Raw genomic sequence first — 20374 nt, 5'->3', positions numbered from 1 at the left:
CACAGGTTAGTGTCGAGGACCGGAGGCCATCCCTTCCCCCCCCCCACAAAATATGAGAGCGGTCCGTAAAAAGATATTACCCCAGGAGTGTACCCGCTCTACCAGAGCCGGAGAATCCCTCCCCGAGCACTCTCGCTCGGGCTGCCCTTCGTATTCTGGGGTGGGCACAGAACCGCGCATGACCGAGGACAAACGAGGCAGTAACACCACGGAGACGCAGATATCTCGATCTAGCGATACGTCATATTTAACATACCCCGGGTACAGAATTGAGCACAACTTTTTGCCTCATGCCGGGGTATGTGTGTACGTTAGGGAGGATATCTGCTGTCGCCGTCTCGGCAATTTTGAGGGTAGGGACCTGTCCACTCTCTGGCTCCGCGTAGATTTAGAGGACCGCGTCCGCATCTATGCGTGTGTCTACAGGTCCCATAGTGGTAACGCAGAAACCGATCATCTCATGGGCTGGGTTCAAGCGGCAATTGACGATGTGCTTGCACAGATCCCCTCCGCTGAAATCGTAGTCTTGGGTGATTTCAACGGGCACAATGCCGAATGGCTTGGATCACGTACCACAACTACGCAGGGCGATCTGTGCATAATTTTGCATTGGCGTATGGTCTGTCCCAATTGGTCGAGTCGCCAACGCGGCTACCGGATGTGGATAGCCACATGCCGTCCTTATTGGATCTTCTGCTGACTACACATCCCGATGGTTACCAGGTCTTTGTCGACGCCCCTCTCGGAACGTCCGACCATTGCCTGGTCAGGAGTGTAGTGCCTATCCGACGCCAACGTCGCAGACCACCAGCGACCCGCCGCGTTTGGCACCACAAGTCAGCAGATTGGGATAGGATGCGTTCCTTTTTTGCATCCTACCCTCGGGGCAAGGTTTGTTTCCCTTCGGATGATCCTAGTGCCTGCGCCATTGCAGTAGCCGATGTGATACTGCAGGGCATGGATATTTTTATACCATGCTCTGTAGTACCGATCGGTGGCAGATCACAGCCCTGGTTCGATGCGTCAGTTAAAGCAGCATCTGACTGCAAAAAACAGGCGTATCGAACTTGGGTTGCGGCGCTGGGCACAAAGGATCCGAACTGCAAAGTTCTTAAGAGGAAATATAACCGTGCCTCCAGATTTTATAAGCGGCAAATCGCCCATGCGAAATCGAAGCACACCGTCAAAATCGGCGAGCAGCTTTCCAGTTACCCGACCGGAACACGCAAGTACTGGTCGCTGTCGAAAGCTGCTCTTGGTAACTTCAACTAGCCGTCCATGCCGCCGTTGCACATGAGGAATGACACCCTGGCCCATACGGCAAAAGAGAAAGCCGAGCTCCTGTGCGCTCTTTTCGCCTCCAATTCGACTCTTGACGACAACGGAAAAACACCGCCGACCATCCCGCGGTGTCAGAGCTCTATGCCTGAAGTACAGCTCAGACAGAAAACTGTTAGGCGAGCTCTGTTTTCGTTGGACGTCAGGAAGTCGAGCGGGCTGGATGGCATTTCTCCAGTCGTGCTTAGAACGTGTGCCCCTGAGTTGACGCCGGTGCTAACGCGTTTATTCCGGCACTCTTATTCCAAAGGCGTAGTCCCTGACTCATGGAAGTCAGCCCTTGTCCATCCGATCCAAAAAAAAAGGAGACAGTTCGGATCCGGCGAACTACAGGCCTATTGCTATCACCTCCCTGCTCTCCAAAATCATGGAGAGCATAATTAGCCGCCAGCTTTTAGTATACCTAGAGGGTCACCAGTTGATCAACGACCGACAGTACGGCTTTCGCCATGGACGGTCGGCAGGTGATCTTCTGGTATACCTAACACATAGATGGGCGGCGGCTATTGAAAGCAAGGCGGAAGGCCTGGCAGTTAGCCTGGAAATAGCGAAGGCCTTTGATCGTGTATGGCACAAGGCGCTCCTCTCAAAACTGCCATCATTTGGGCTTCCCGAGAGCTTGTGCAAGTGGACCTCCAGCTTCCTCACTGGGCGTAGCATACAGATCATTGTCGACGCATATTGCTTGAACCCGAAGCCCGTGAATGCTGGAGTGCCCCAAGGCTGTGTGCTACCTGTTTCTCCTACGCTGTTTCTTCTGCATATCAATGATATATTGGACACCTCCAACATACATTGCTATGCAGATGACAGCACTGGTGATGCCGTATACACGGGCCATGCAGGTCTCTCTCGGGAAATCGTCGACCAGTGCCGGGAGAAACTTGTGTCTTCTATCGAGTCCTCTCTCGAGAAGGTCGTGGAATGGGGTAAATTGAATCTTGTCCAATTTAACCCCCAGAAGACTCAAGTTTGCGCGCTTACCACTAAAAAAAACCCATTTGTCGTATCACCGCTCTTCGAGAACACTTCTCTTAAAGCCGCGCCTAGTATCGGAATACTGGGACTCGAAATCTCGAGCGATTGCCAATTCCGTGGCCATCTGGAGGGCAAAGCCAAATTGGCTTCGAAGAAGCTGGGCGTCATCAATAGAGCACGGCAATACTTCAAGCCGGCCCACATTCTAGCGCTCTACAAAGCGCAGGTCCGGCCACACATGGAGTATTGCTGTCATCTCTGGTCGATCCATTTGACCGCGTGCTACGTAGAGCAGCTCGAATTGTCGGGGACTCAGTACTCTGTGAACGGCTGGATCACTTGGCGTTGCGTAGAGACGTGACTTCATTGTGTATCTTTTACCGCATTTATCACGGGGAGTGTTCCGAAGAGCTGTTTAACCTGATTCCTGCCGCCGAATTTCACCTTCGCACGACACGCCACAAGTTAGGATATCATCCCACCATCTAGATGTGTGGCGGTCCTCCACAGTGCGGTTTTCAAGAAGCTTTCTCCCTCTTACTACAAAGCTGTGGAATGAGCTTCCTTGTGTGGTGTTTCCGGGACTATACGACATGGGTACCTTCAAAAAAAGCGCGTACACCTTCCTTAAAGGCCGGCAACGCTCTTGTGATTCCTCTGGTGTTGCAAGAGAATGTGGGCGGCGGTGATCACTTAACACCAGTTGACCCGTACGCTCGTTTGTCCTCCTTTTCCATAAAAAAAAATGTATTTCTCATATTATCTGATCTCTTCTCCTATTCTTCTTACTTCACAAAGACCTATAACGTCCCATTTTATATGTGCTATCGCTTCTTCTAGTTCTTGTAGTCTGCTGTCTGAAATTAACGTTCGAACATTTAAAGTTGCAATGTAAATCTTATTGTAATTCCTATTTAGATATAAGGATGCATTTTAATGGGGGGGGGGGGGTCGCAACCCCACAGTGACCAGCCGGATTGGGGTCGTCCTGTCTCTGGTTGCTAATGTTTAGTTGCTACTTAGAGTTGTGTGAAATATTAGTAATTGAGCTTGACCTTGGTCTCATCAAATCGAATGCGTTTTTTCTATTTTCCTTTATAATAGAACTGTTGATTACTATCGTCTTTTTAGCTTGATTTTGATTGTCCGGCGAGGTTAATTGGTCTCTTTCTCTTTTCATTGATTAGGGCCCCTTCCTTCACTACTAGTTGATCGTATTTAATGTATGCGGTGTTTCCTTTCGCAAGTTCCTCTATTAGTTTCGGCTTTAATTCCCTTCTTTTTTCTAGTACTTCTTCAGGAAAATCTTCAGTGATGTAGCCATCTTTCAGGTCCTTTTTCTTTTTTAATATCTCGCTTCTCTTCCAGTTGTTTGCAAAAGTAATGAGAACCGGTCTAATTTTGTTTTCTTTGATAGAACCTATGCGGTGAATTTTGGATACATCGCTTGCTTCCACGATAATTTTTAAAACTTGCTTAAAAATATCTTCGACTCTCTGGAGCATCTCAGAAGAAGAGTCCCTTTTCTCTTCCAAACCAAAATACAGGACATTGTTTCTCCTTTTTTCTTTTTCGATATACTCAACTTTTTTTTCTAATATTTTTATTTTGTGTTTCAAAATTTTGTTTTCATTTATTAGTGGTTCTAGTTTTTCGTCATTTTTTTCCAATATTATATTTGTTTGCTTTTCCATCTCTATTTTCATTTGGTCAAAAAGTATTTTGAATTGTCCCTCCATTTTAATTTAATAACAATTTTATTATATTTTTTTGTCACTGGCAACACTGACCTCTTTTGACGTTTGTTGTTATTGTCACTCTGTGCAATGACCTCTGTCGGAACTTCAATGGAATGTCAATGTCACTGACGTATGATTCACTTATTTTAGTTATTTTCTTAAAACCTCAAAATAATGGAGTATAAAATGATGTTGATAATTATGTATTTACTTGCAATTTTCACGGTGTCTATTTACCAAAATGTTCGGTGTCACTTGATGCTTATGTTTATTGCAGCAGTCGATGTAATGGCGTTAAATAACTAGTGATTTACAATTACTTTCGGAGGACGAATTGCAAGGTAATGTTCACTCTTTGGCAACCACAGACCAAAATTCAATTCCAAATACATCACTCTGTCTTAAATCATAACTTGAAATATTTTCTGGTTTTTTTCTTATTTGCGACAAAATTGTCACGTCATCTTTCCCACTTATAAATTCCGTACTTTAGCGAATTTTTTTTTGCATTAATTGTTCACTTTCACAAAGTATCTTCCTTTTTGTGTCTTTTTTATTATTCGTTTCTAAATCAAGTCTCTTTAAAATTAATTTTGATAACAGAGTCAGAGAAATTTAAAAATGTGGGTTTTAAATTTCTTCATTTCCACACTAAATGTCTCAAGTAAGTCTTGTATGGAAACCTTAATCTTTATCATCTTTTTAATTTTCTTCTGTTCCCCTTGCTTTTCATAATCATAGTCTTTTAACACCCAAGTAAACCAGCTGGCTTTATCCGAAAGTTTTAAATTATCAACTTTTATTTTCAATCTCGTTTTGGGTAAAGGTTATATTTTCCTTGTTCTTGTTCATTTTTTGATTCTGCTCATGCATTTTCCTGTCATAAGACTTTTTGTGACGGTCTTTATTTTTTATTTCAATTAATGTATTTTCTTTTCCAAATACATCACTCTGTCTTAAATCATAGCTTGAAATATTTTCTGTTTTTTTTCTTATTTGCGACAAAATTGTCACGTCATCTTTCCCACTTATAAATTCCGTACTTCGCGAATTTTTTTTGCATTAATTGTTCACTTTCACAAAGTATCTTCCCTGTTGTGTCTTTTTTAGTATTAGTTTCACAATCAGGTCTCTTTAAAATTATTTGTGATAACAGAGTCACTTTCTTGTTTGGATCTATTTTCGGTTTCAGTATGCCCGTTCTTTCGTCAAGTTCAGTATTTGGATTGTTTTTGTTGTCGTCAAAATCTAGACTAAATGAATCATCAGAAAAAATGGCCGTTGTATCGCTTTATGCATAACTCAATACTGTCATCATTGTCATCTTCTTCGGTTGATGAATTGGTGCGCCTACGCTTCTTTTTCTTGCTAATTTGTGAACTTTTAACTACCTTTTCTTTATTACTATTTTTTTGTTTATTTGACTGATTTTCGTTTGTCTTTATAATCGGGACAAAGCTATGAAACACAGGTGAGTGACATTCACAGCAGCCTCTAGGAGCTCCAGCTAAGAGGTGAAATATAAAATAGTTTGATGCTTGTGTCCTCTGATCTTAAAACGTCAAATGCTGTTTCAGCATTTGGAATATCTTTCCCTTGTGCAATTTTGGAATCTAAGGTTCGCTTTATGACCCTCCCATACCATCAGCGGCGACTTTCCCATAAGCAGCTTCAAAAAGACCACGTGCCATAACTAAACCCGTATGCGTAGACTTTTTCACTGAATAAATAAAAGTTATTTGTCTGAATTGGGTCGTTGGGCCGTCAGAGAAAAAGTGAATGGTACATGTTGGAATAGTTATTCTTTATATATTTTAGGATGGGATCGAGATGGGCCCATATTGCCTTTGGGTTGTGTTGATTGTCGGGGGAAATAGAACAAAATGAAATGGGTTTCTTCTCTCCTGTGATATAAATAACTCCCGTGTGTAGGGTAATTTGCTCTTTTATAAAGTGCATTGCCTGTATTTCTTTATGGTATTTGCAAGTGAAGTTTTCAGAGAAATTTATATGGATACAATGCATCATACAATCTTTGTACATATTATATTGATGATAAAAATTTAAAAATGTGGATTTCAAATTTCTTCATTTCCGCACTAAATGTATCAATTAAGTCTTGTAAGGAACCCTCTTTCTTTATCTTTATCATCTTTTTAATTTTCTTCTGTTCCCCTTGCTTTTCATAATCATAGTCTTTTAACACCCAACTAAACCAGCTGGCTTTATCCGAAAGTTTTAAATTATCAACTTTTATTTTAATTTCCGAACATACGTTGCAATTATTATACATACAATCTTTGGATTTTGTATGCGCTGTTCAGACACTAAATTAAACCTCCGTTTCGTACACACAAATTAGAAAAAAGGAATATGTTAAAAGGAAAGGGGTACTCACTGAACTCAGCTTCACCTCACTTCTTCACAGGGCGCCCTGATTTCACTAGCGACGATTTCACAGTTCACTAAAGTTTTATGGTAATGAAAAAGACTAGGCTCGCGGCGTAGCCGCAATATATATTCAATTTTTACACCCCCCGCGCACACCTGTGCGTAGGACAAGGAAGGATATAGGCATTAGGGCTAGGTGAGAAAAGATAGGATGCATTGTGCGTACTCATCGCGCCTCGCTAATAAAACGGCCTAATAATCCCCCTCGGCTTTACAGAACAAAAGTCCTTCAATAAATGAACTTGTAAAGAAGTCACTTAGACCAGGCTTCCCTTTGGTTTGCATTGCAGCCCATTTTTGGCCGTGTGAACAGTTCGCCAATTAGCTTCCGATGAAAGAATGAAGTTTCCAATTGCCGCCCGTGTGGCGGAACGAGACCTGTACATCGACGACCTCGCCACAAGTTGCTTAACGCTCGAGGAAGGTGCTGAGTTGTCACGACAACTTATTCAGATGTTCGCTGCGGGACGGAACTGGTGAAATTTTCCAGCAATTCTCCCGAGGGTATGGAAATAATACCAGTACAGCACCGAGTGTCTGAAGCAGTAGAATTCGGTCCGGGAGAATACCTAAAGATATTAGGATTGTATTGGTTGCCGGCAGAAGACGTATTTACTTTTAGCGTTAATATTGTTGATCGCCCTTGTACCAAACGGAATATCCTTTCTATTATCGCACGATTATGGGATTTATTGGGACTCATTGCGCCCGTAACTCTGCTGGCCAAGTAAATTGTTAAGTCGCTCTGGAACGAACACGTTGATTGGGATGATACTCCCCCTTTGCACATAATTAAAATATGGCAGAATTTTCAGTCACAATTACATCTCTTGCAAAATATCAAATTACCACGTCACGTGGGAGTTATCGACAACTGCATTATATCTATAATCGGATTTGCAGATGCATCTGAACTGGCCTATGGCGGAATGGTATGGAATACGTGCACATCTATTTTTCAAACTCTAATCGTATGGTTATTAACCTAGTGTGCGCAAAATCTCGGGTAGCTCCGTCTAAGACACTCGTAACCGTCGCAAGATTGGAACTTTGTGCAAATCTGATTTTATCTAAATTAATGCAAACGGTGCTTAATACGTACGCATTACCTCCAAGCTCTGCCTATGCATTCACAGACAGCAAGGTGGCCCTTGTTTGGCTCAAGAGAACACCGTCACGCTGGCAGACATTTGTAGCAAATCGCGTTACTCAAATACAACAAAATCTCGACCATACTCGATTCTTTCACATTACAGGTAAAGATAATCCCGCCGATTGTCTCAGACTGACGCCAGCGCAATTGGTAGTCCACCCTACGTGGTTCAAAGGACCGAATTTTGTATATTTACCCCGATGTGAATGGCCACTTGACGTTAATGATAACTTTTCGGGCGAGTTACCTGAAGTTAAAGCGAAAGTGCTGACAACATCAGAAACCACAATTCCACCATTATATGAACTCGCAAATCGAGTGTTGTCATAGAATAGATTACTTGGAATAGTAATCTATGTGTTACAGTTCGCTAAAAAATTAGAAATAAAATTTAATAATTCGCAATTTGAATATGCGGAGAAAGAAGTCGTCAGGAATCTTTAAAGCGTACATTTTGCAAATGAAATTGCCAAGGCGAAAGCTGGTAAGACGTTACCACCGGCTTTTCTCAAATTAAACGCATTTATTGATAAAAACGGTTTAATACGGGTAGGAGGACGTTTGAATAACGCCAAAATCGAATACGACAGTCAGCATCCTATTCTTTTACCGCGGAGATGTCATATAGTTGACCTAATTATCGATCATTACCATCGAAAGTACTTACATACCGGACCTCAGTTATAAATGTCTCTTCTTAGACAAAAATATTGGATTTTAGCAGCTCGTAACATCGTTCGAAGTAGAGTACGAAAGTGCAATATTTGTTTTAAAACGCGACCTGTCAATCAGTTCCCTATTATGGCTGATCTGCCCGCGTGTAGAGTAACAGAAGCTAAGGCATTTTGCCATACTGGCGTCGACTACGCTGGGCCGATACTTATAACTCCGCATCGTGGTCGAGGTGTGCGTAGCATGAAGGCATACATATGTCTGTTTGTTTGTCTCGTCACAAAAACGGTCCATCTGAAACTGTCTCCGGATTTGAGTACCGAAGCTTTTGCCAACACAATAATTAATTAATACAGTCCATTTTTATTCTTAGGTTAATTAACATTAAATTAAGTTATATGTTATTTTTAATTTCAACATAGTGTCGGTAATATAATATAAAAAATGCGTAAATATTTGTAATTATTTATTACGGTCTAAGTGACTTCTTTACAAGTTCATTTATTGAAGGACTTTTGTCCTGTAAAGCCGAGGGGGATGATTAGGCCGTTTTATTAGCGAGGCGCGATGAGTACGCACAATGCATCCTATCTTTTCTCACCCAGCCCTAATGCCTATATCCTTCCTTGTCCTACGCACAGGTGTGCGTAAGCTACCCGAGATTTTGCGCACACTAGGTTAATAACCGTACCATTAGAGTTTGAAAAATAGACATGCACGTATTCCATACCATTCCGCCATAGGCCAGTTCAGATGCATCTGCAAATCCGATTATAGATATAATGCAGTTGTCGATAACTCCCACGTGACGTGGTAATTTGATATTTTGCAAGAGATGTAATTGTGACTGAAAATTCTGCCATATTTTAATTATGTGCAAAGGGGGAGTATCATCCCAATCAACGTGTTCGTTCCAGGGCGACTTAACAACTAACTTGGCCAGCAGAGTTACGGGCGCAATGAGTCCCAATAAATCCCATAATCGTGCGATAATAGAAAGAATATTCCGTTTGGTACAAGGGCGATCAACAATATTAACGCTAAAAGTAAATACGTCTTCTGCCGGCAACCAATACAATCCTAATATCTTTAGGTATTCTCCCGGCCCGAATTCTACTGCTTCAGACACTCGGTGCTGTACTGGTATTATTTCCATACCCTCGGGAGAATTGCTGGAAAATTTCACCAGTTCGAAACCTCCCGCAGCGAACATCTGAATAAGTTGTCGTGACAACTCAGCACCTTCCTCGACCGTTAAGCAACTTGTGGCGAGGTCGTCGATGTACAGGTCTCGTTCCGCCACACGAGCGGCAATTGGAAACTTCATTCTTTCATCGGAAGCTAATTGGCGAATGTTCTCACGGCCAAAAATGGGCTGCAACGCAAACCAAAGGGAACCCTGGTCATCTCAAATACCTTGATTTCATCCTTGGGATCAAACCTATACAGCAGTCGTTGAAAACGCCAGTCATTTTTTTCCATTAAAATTCGTAAATACATTTGTCGTATATCGGCACTTATGGCAATAGGCATCCATCTAAACCGTAATAGAATTTCAAATAAATTATTTTGTAAATTCGGTCCTGTATGGAGAATATCGTTCAAAGATTTGTTTGTTGTCGTCGGACTACTAGCATCTAAAACGACCCGTAATCGAGTGGATTTCTTATCATCCCTCACTACGCCATGATGAGGTATAACATAATACGGCTCATTAGTATTATTAACACTCTCAACGATAGCCTCGACCGGACGCATATAATCCTTATTTAAATATTCACAAAATTTTTTGTCATATTGCTCCTTCAATGATGGGTTCGCTAGTAACTTTCGCTCTAGTGATAGGTATCTACGTTTTGCTAAGTATATAGAATCTCCTAAGCATGAAGCATCCATATTGAACGGTAATGATACGATATAACGTCCCTCATTATCGCGACGCGTGGTTTTAATGTAATATTCCTCGCATTCTTTTTCATCGGGTGATAATGAATTTTCGACTTGTGGCACTTCCTCCAACTCGAAAAAACGATTAAGCGAGTCATTAGTAACGCAATATGCGCGAATAATAGAGGTTGTGGTATTAGTCACAGGAGCTTGTCCAACTACAATATAACCCAGGGTTGTCTCGATCGCAACCGGCTCACCGGGGCCTTGGGAAACGATATTCGATCGTAAAATTCGTGCGAAAGCATCCGAACCTAAAATCATATCCACGGCGGACGGTATATAATAATTATTGTCAGCTAATGGCAGATTACGCAAATAATCTAATTGCGTCACGTCAATCAACGACCCGGGTAACGCATCTGTGATCCGGTTCACTACTAGCGGCTGTAGGCTGAGCGAGACCTCATCGCAATGACGCGATCTGAGCGTCAGGCAAGTTATACCGTCGATCGGATTTGTCACGTCACCTACGCCCGACACGAATTTATTCGCGGTAGGAAACAATGGTAAATTTAAACGATCACGACAAGCAGAGGTAATTAAGTCACGCTGAGAGGCACTATCAACAAGCGCGCGTACTAAATGTTTATTTCCTTGATCATCGAAGGCGGCACACAAGACCGTCCCTAACAAAATAGTAGCTGTTGACTTGTCCGTGACAGCCCTACATCGCATACCTACAGTGTATAGCGATATCGGGTCCCCGGCGGCACTATACTGACCATTATTGGGTCTGTTTTCACCCGATTCGTTCAGACGTGTATTTTGAACGCTCTCATTCGGAACCGTGCATTTAATTTGTTTATTTGTGTTCTGATTTACTACAGAAACATTTTTATTATTTAATGACGATTTGTTACTAAAGAAATGTAGCAAACTATGATGGCTACGTGTACATGTAGTACATCTACTTGTTGATTTGCAATCAAGTAGCGAATGTTTATTACTGAAACAATTAACGCATAACTTACGCCGCTTAACAAATGTAAACCGTTCGTGCGGAGACATTGACAAGAATGTCGAACATTGATTTAACTTAATGTGATCATTCTTTCCACAACAAACGCAACAAATAATATCTTGATTCTTTTTACGTTATTACTTCTCATCCCTGTGGACTTCATAGACGATTTCCCGGTAATACTACGAGACTGATAAACGGATTTCGTATTATTAAAATCAGTTACACTATTTACGCGTTGCATTATTTGTGAGTACCGTCGAACAAAATCTATAAACTCGGTGCATGTAGGCATATTATTACTGTCATTGTTATTAATAGACATCTCGAATGCCTTTACGGTATCGGTACTGAACCGTTTACATCCAATATGAATAAATAATAAATCCTCCATGCTTTTGAGATTAAGTTGATGTAACGCGGCAATAATAGAAGAGAAGTTATCAATAAATTCTTCTAACTTTAATGGTGAACTAGAGTCAGCAGTTGGTAAATTCAAAAGTTTTTCTACATATGATGAAGCGATTAACCTTTTATCATGATATTTATTTAATAACGCGTTCCATAATACTTTGTAATTCTCGGCAGACGGTATTAGACCTTGGCAAACTGACAATGCGTTACCTTTTAATCTACCTATGAGATACTGTATTTTATCGCCGTCGGTTAAATCTGGGTTCTCGTGGATGACCGTACGGAAAGTCTCATAAAATATCGGCCAGTTTTCAAACTCCCCTCCAAATGAAATTATTTCCAAGCTTGGTAATTTGATATAACTGCGATTTTTTGTATCGCATTTAGTAGCAATATCAATGTTCGTCAACTGACTGATTTTATATTTAATTCGCGTGGGTTTAATCAGAAAGAAGGAATTGATTACACTGAAACATTTGCACCTGTTGCAAAAATGAGTACTCTTAGAATACTTATTGCACATGCAATTGAAAATAAATTTAAGTTATCCCAACTAGACGTGTGTACTGCATTTTTAAACGGTGATTTAGATGAACAAATTTATATGAAGAAGCCGAAAAATCTGGATAAATATTTAAAATACATAATTACACATGGAAAAGACAGAGAGTTGATTAAAAAAGCAAAAGAAATGCTTTTAGATATAAATAGATATAAAAATAATGGGATATGTCAACTAAACAAAGCCATATATGGTTTGAAACAAGCAGGAAGACAATGGTTCTTAAAGTTACATGAGAAATTGTTGGAAATCGGATTTAAGAATTCTTCAGCGGATCCTTGCTTGTATATATTAGAAAAAGGAGGAGAAAAGCTGTTTGCAAACATTTATGTGAATGACTTAATACTAGCATATAAATCAGAAATGTTGTTACGAGAAGTCAAAACAAAACTGCAAAAAGTTTTTGAGTTACGAGATATGGGTTCACTCCATCATTGCCTGGGCATACAATTCACCCATGTAGGGGGAGAAATAACATTGTCACAGGAGAATTATATTGATAATTTAATAAATAAGTTCAACATGGCTGAATGTAAGCCAGTGTCAACGCCCATGGAGACTGGTCTGAAACTGGTGAAGGGTAATGGACTCACAGAGATGGAGAATATACCATACCAAATGTTAATTGGATCTCTAATGTACCTCTCTGTAGCCACTAGACCAGATATAATGTTTGCTGTTAGTTATTTGAGCCAATATAATACATGTTTTGATAATACACATTGGCAAGCTGCAAAAAGGGTGATTCGTTATTTAAAAGGAACGAAGAATGTAACCATCAGATATAAACAATCAGGAATGGCACTAACAGGCATGGCTGACGCTGACTGGGCGGCATGTACCGTTGACCGTCGTTCATATACCGGTTATATTTTTAAGTATGGTGGTGGCCTTATCAGTTATGCATCAAAGAAACAAAGAACAGTGGCTTTGTCAACAGCAGAAGCCGAATATATGGCGATGACAGACGCAACGAAGGAAGCTTTACACTTGAAATATCAGTTGGAAGATATTGGAGTTTTTCAACAAACTGTTACGATCTATAATGATAATTTGGCTGCACAGATGTTAGCAAACAATATAATGTCTGGTAAGACATCGAAACATATCAGCATAAAGGAACATTTTATACGGGATTGTGTCCAGAAATTAGTGACCATCCGTTACAAGGACACAGAACATATGGAGGCAGACCTTTTTACAAAGGCATTACCACAACCAAGATTGTTAAAGCTTCTAAAGATGATAGGCGTCACTCAGACCTGAAGGTCATCGTGAGGGGGAGTATCATAGAGGTCTTACTCATAGAAGAAGAAATTAGTGACTTTTGGTTACTATGACTACAAAGCAGTTATTACGATGTCATGCTTATAAAAAGTTGTAATTAATTTATAAAGTTGTTTTCTTATATTAAATAATGGTGAATGCACTGATTTGCTCATAGTCTACTGCTGATACTCTGCTCTATCTCATATAACAGTTTCTTTTGTTGTCTACTAATTTTTATTCGAGATTCTTGAAACCTTTTCTTGTGTTTAATTGGAATCGCAATTGTCGGTTTTCTAGTTTTAGCCTGTACTCAACTCGGCGGTGCATATTACGGCAATTTAATCGGTTTGATGCTTTGAGTTCGTAGCTTGTGACATAGAAGGTTCATTTAGTGGTGCAATTTTCGCATCTTTTGCTTTTTTCAAATCTTTCTTCCATTTTTGCCGTAACTCTTGTTTTTCCTCTTCTGTATAGGTGCTCTTTTTTTTCATAATACCGGGCAGACCTTTCTTTTGCCTTCCTTTGCATATCTTTATACTTTTGAGGGTTTTTGAGGCTTTAAGCTTTTCGCGATATTTTTTCTGTTTTTCAGCTACATTCAACGGCATAGCTGTTACAATGTTTATATTTTTTAATATTTAATCACAAATAATACAAGTATATTTTTGTTTAAATTTTAAACACAGTTATTTTAACGACTTAAGAATAGCTGGCTGCAAAAGGACAATAGTGTAGCAAATTTTATGTATCTTGCACTTCCAATACAAAAAAATACTGATTCGGATAATAATTAGCTTTAATGTAAAGTGAAGAGAAAAACAATTAGTGTGTAGGTATATAAATTAAGTTCACTTTGCCATACAAACAAAAAAGTATTAATTTGTTATATACAATACGCATAAACCTTTATAACACTTCAACGTTACGTAACAAACAATCAAAACATAGAAGCTACGTAGAAGTAACGTAAAAGCGTGATTAAGCTATATTTTAAACAAAGACACATTACCATGCTTTTATTAATTACTTCCACATTCATTCCACACTACATAAGTTGCGTATTATTATAACTGTTATTCAATGATATTTAAAAGTATAGATAGGTTACGTAGACAACATTCGGTGTTTGAAAATGATACACTAACGCACACATGAATAATATTAACATTGCAATAGCACACTACATTACAATTACACGTCAAAGAAGGATAGTAAATGCAATTATCGCAAGCGAAAAAGAGATAACTCTAATTTGCTAATTGCTTCGTATTTGTATAGAGAAAATAGAGTTAATTCATCAGATATGATTTTTTACCGTACACCATGATTTATGCCTAAATTACGATTCATTCATGAGTTCATGTATTAAAAGCTATAAAGTAGTTAAAACAGCATTGAAATTAGGTAAATAGGTGTCATTGTTTTTAAAAAAAAATAATTTAATATTGATTATAATATATAGCCACATTGATGATATTAATTATTTGTATATAAAATAATAAAAAAAACATATAGACACCGAAACAAAACCGAAAGGTATCTACAGTTTTACACGGTAACAACTGCTCCCAAAAAGTTTTAAGATTACGATTATTATTTTTTGTATCTTATATTATTTATGAATGTCTTTTTGTTGAGGGTCTATTACAATAAGATAATGGGAGAAGAAGAAAATGATGCATTGATTCTTCTGCAGTTAGCAAAGGATATACTGAATAAACTCCTACGTAAACAAATAGCACTCACTGTCTACATCCGCTACCTACGCTAAAACTTATTTTAGTAGTTTGATAGTTCAGCTACCTATATACGCACTTGTTTATTAAAAATTATTACATTCACTGCAACAATGACTTTTTTATATCATTTCCTAAAATATTCTACCTCTATCATCCCGCAACAGACAGCATGATTATTTTGTCATTTCTGTACGTTAATCTATGATCGGCTTGGCAGCGATCGGCGTTGTCATGGCAACATACATTTTATTACATAAATAATGAAATCAAATAAAATGTTATAATTCATGATTTCTTAACTGTGGTATGTAATTCTATGATTTTTTTTACTTTCGTAATTAGTGCATATCTTCCTCTTTTAATACTATAATATCATTGCTTTTATTTACCTTTAAAATAGTCAAATTTCACAGAAAAATCCACTGACGAAACACACTGCGTACGCTTTAACATATTCCAGTGACGACAAAATGGTCTTCTTTTTTTTAACTATTGCCTGGATATTTGGTGGTGCCAGTACTATTTATAAATACAACAATACTGTTTTATACACTAGGTAAGGGTAATTTTGATAACATACAAAATAGTAACATATAAGTAAAAATATGAAGACTAATATTTAAATTGCGATAAATCAATAAAACTCGTATATAATTGGAGACAATGATGTTGATGCTTGTCTTTTAAACATTTTTGAAAGTTATAATCAATTAGATTTTCGATACAAAAAATATAAGTTTTATAGTACCTAGTCTTTGGCGGAACTAAAAGGCGTGTTTTTGTTAAAATTTTGGTGTCGGCAAATTTAAATAATTTTATTTTTTAAATTCTACTAGTTACATTCACTTTAAGAATGCATTCTAAAAGTTTAAGAGATTCGTAATATAAATATGATACCTACATTGCAATTTACCAAGTTTTTCTATAAGCCGTCAAAATTTAAGACACTTAATTTTTCAAAAAGTGGCTAAATCTACGGCCTGATCCATGAATTTCTCTGAAATTAGATAGGTCTCTTTTTTCCCCTGATTTAAATAACGGTTTTACATTACTGTATTTCATTAGATTTAAATTTACCAATATCCACACATTTGTTAAACAAGGGACAATAGAATTTATTATGATTTAAATTAAGTCTATTGAAATTCTCCATAAATCTTCAGTCTTTTTCATGTTTAATTCAATTTTCAATATAAGTATTATGGACAGGAATACTAAAGTTTTTATTTTTTAACACTTACAATATTATAATATTTTATTCTTACTTGCGTAACTTTAGTAATAGCCTTACTACCAAACAATGCAATAGCCAGTTATATAAACAGAATAAGAAATCAATTACACATTATGAAAAAAAAATACTAAAAGTTTGACTCTACTTTATGAGTAAAAAGTCATTACGCTAATCAATACTCGTAGCTTAGTTTAATAGTGATGCCGTCTCTAATAAGATGAAATTTAATTTACATGGTTTATATAATATCTAAATACATCATAAAATATTGCTTATGATATAGCGATACCAACCTTTCCGACAGCCAAGGACGACTAGTTTCTTTAAGCATCGGTGTTTAGATGTAGCACGCAAAGCTTGGAAATAGGGTTCCCAAAAGTGTTATTTTGGCATTTTATTGTTTTAACACCTACTAGTCCGTCACTTCCTGGGTGGCACTCATTCTTGAAACTTAAGTGTTAAATCGTTTAATTTGATGGATTTTTTTGACATGACCACTTATAAAAATTTGTTCTCCTTTAAAAACAAACTGAAATCTTTTCTATTAGAAAAACAAAAATGTTCAGAGGCATAAAATCAAAAATAAACAGCATGAATAAATAAAATAAAAAATCAAAATATGTCTTATTTAATAAAATTAAAATAAAAATATTTTTAAACTCGATTTCCAATACAATCTTTTAGTTTCTTTTATTTTATTTTTTTACTATTTTTGGATGGTCACTTTTAAGACCTATAACAAAAGGAACCGTGTTGTCTACAGCTACTGTCAACGAGTCGACTTGGTAGGTACCTACTGAAAATCAGTACTGGAAATCATTTCCAAAAATACTGAGTGGGTGTCCTTTTCATGACCCAGTATTTTTTTTTTTATTTGTTAATATAACTATGTATATATGTTTTGTGATGTCATGAATAAATGCATACTTTACTTTACTTTACTTACTTTACTTATAGCGCTATTGGAGAGTGCTAAGATACTCCTGACTCGATCGTTGCCACAATGATTGCAGCATGTGGTCAATATTCTGCCGACGATTAAGTCGATTATTCGGGATACTAACAATATCTACAGTTGGAGCTGTTATGTATGACCCAAATACTAAGAAATGTCCAGATGTTAATACCATTAAATCATCTGGAGAATCGCTCATTGCGGAAATAGGTCGGGAATTAAGACAGCATTCTACTTGTGTTAATAAAGTGACACATTCTTGGAATGTCAATTTAGTCTCCCCTATAGTTCTATTATGACGATGCTTTGTAGATCTTGCAAAATGGGGAGAACCAGGAGTTATAAAATGCCACCTTATACCGTCATTGGCTAACACGGACGATAACTCTATTGGCAACGAATACTTGGCTCGGCTCTTTTGGAGTTTAAAAATTGGCTTTCAAAATCAATGAAGTTAGTACCGCAGCGCAAATTCGCGCAATGTCCGTGAAGCGCAGTAAATCTTTTTAAGTCGGCTATAAAAGCAGACGTAGTGAGTTCGAAAACAAGCTCCAAATATTCCTACTGCTATAGTCACTGTGCATACAAACAATGCAATGTAGGTAAGCCTTTCTTGTATTAGCGTTCCGTAATTTTGCTGACTTTCATAAACACGAACTAGCAATATCTACACCACAGTTAGAAAATTGTTTAGATATTGCCAGCCTGGCTGAAGGCAAGTTGCATATTAGTTGAGATGCAAATTTTGGGGCCTGTCTCACACACGTTACGCAATTACGCACATATTCTTAAGCTGCAATTTAACATTTGTTATCCAGTAATTAGCGCGAATGACATTTAACATTAAAGTTGGTCCTCCGTGTAATGTTATCTTATGCACACGATCAGTAATTAAATACGCTAAATACGATTTTCCTGAAATAGCTACAGAATGTTTCAAGTCATGTGGTATAGTGGCATGTTTAAATCGACCACTGACGTATGTTATCTGTGTCAACAAATGCACTCAAAAATTATAAAAAACTTTCCTTTGAGACACCTTTAACTGCATTCGTTGTTAATTGTTGAGAGGGAGATGGGCTCCGGTCCTCGACACTAACCTATGCGAAACATAGCGGCAATAGGCCACTACTTCACGCCGGTATTCTGTGCGAGTGTTGTAATTAACCCGGACGAGGCAAGCCCGTTTGTGCTAACATCATAAAACGGCAGGGTGACTCGCCCTGAGCCCTAAGTCGCCTCTTAGGACACGCTTTGGCCTGGGCCTCCCCTATTCTTATTACGTCCCAGGGAAGCACAATTGGATGAGCGATATTTGGAGCAGGCCTTTGTCCAGCAGTGGACGTCTTCCGGGTGAAATTAAATGAGGTATTCATCACAATATCTTCGTATATCACAATATGCTCGTGAACGGGTGCTGCTTGTGGTGGCTGGATGATCCTCTCACCGGAAAATCTGATGTAGGTACCTATATTTGTTTTTTTTCCTATATTTTTTTAATATCAAAGTTATTATATACCTATATTTTTTATATCATAGCTAATAAAATGTTCGCATAATGTCTTTATTTTATTAACGGTATGTGTGGATTGATGCATCTACTGTATTGTACTCAATAACTTTAACTATGTTGTTACTTATAAATTTACATTTTTTTTCCTTACTCGTTCGTGTAAGACATTAAGTAACTGACGTTTGTGAATATTTTTGCATCACTTTGCATATATTGTAATCGCAATGATTTGTAAAATTAATTTTAAAATAAGTGTCTGTCATTCAGTTTGGAAAAGAGCAACGTTAGAGTTTCTTGCTCGTTTTTCTCTAAGGAAATCGGCCTTCCGAACGAGCTGTAAAAAAAAAATTTACATATTTCAAGTGATATGCATATACATATTTTATAAAAGAAGCGCAGGGGGAATTGCGGGGCTTTAATACATAATGTATGGATCATTCAGAAATACATTTTTGTTTTATTTCCCTCATTGGGTTTGATTAGATATGAATTAATCAGTTTTTTTTATTGTGAATAAAACAACATCGGTCGGGGTTTATCACTGGAAAACAAATTTCAACAAGTAAATAATAAAATTAATCCCTCCTTGTCGTTTTCTGCTCATAAGCCAACCATCTACAATCTTTAAATGTTTGTCCCAACTTGCTAGCTATAGTACCAACGTTCAAAGATTCCAATGACTGACTGGTGTGGAGCATTATTACTTTGCCCCACAGGTACAGGTAGGATTAAGCTTTATCCTAGCTAATATCGAATTCAGATAGGTTTTAATAAGTCACAGTAGCTATGTATCATAACAAGGAAATTCCTCTCTTTAAGTATCGTAAGAAAATATTATCATTTTAGTTTTACTTTTCTTTTGCAAAGGACTAGGTTACCGTGGGCTAGCATTTTCGACAGAAAGGTAAAACCGAGACTTAGGCCCAGTATCCACCAAAGTGGAGAGGAGAGGAGATGTATTTTGATAACCAACCAAAATTCAGTATTTACACATCTCCTCTCCGCTTAGCTTCGGTAGAAATGGATGAAGCGGAGAGGAGACGAGATGTCTCATTTGTCTATAGAATTTTGTGCCGCGTCGAGCGATCAAGCAGCGTGGCGGAGCGGAGATGCGTGTAGGCAAGTGACCCACGCTCGCAACCCTTTTCCCCGCTACCTTCTCCCAGTGCCTCGCACACCCAAAAGCGTTGCTATAAACACAGCTATTGTGATTCCTCTGGTGTTGTAAGAGAATGTGGGCGGCGGTGATTACTTAACACCAGGTGACCCGTACCCTCGTTTGTCCTCCATTTTCATAAAAAAAGAACACGCAGCTCACTTTTCTGCGCTCTGGTGGAAATAACCTCTTCGCTTTGGTGGATACCGGGCCTTATACACCAAGCAAGTACAAACGTTGGCTTTGGTTCAATTTTGGAGGCGTATGTCTTCATTATCAATCGTTGGTTC

This window comes from Leptidea sinapis, chromosome 44, assembly GCF_905404315.1.
Source record: "Leptidea sinapis chromosome 44, ilLepSina1.1, whole genome shotgun sequence".
Lineage (NCBI taxonomy): Eukaryota > Metazoa > Arthropoda > Insecta > Lepidoptera > Pieridae > Leptidea > Leptidea sinapis.
Note: the sequence above shows the minus strand (reverse complement) of the source record.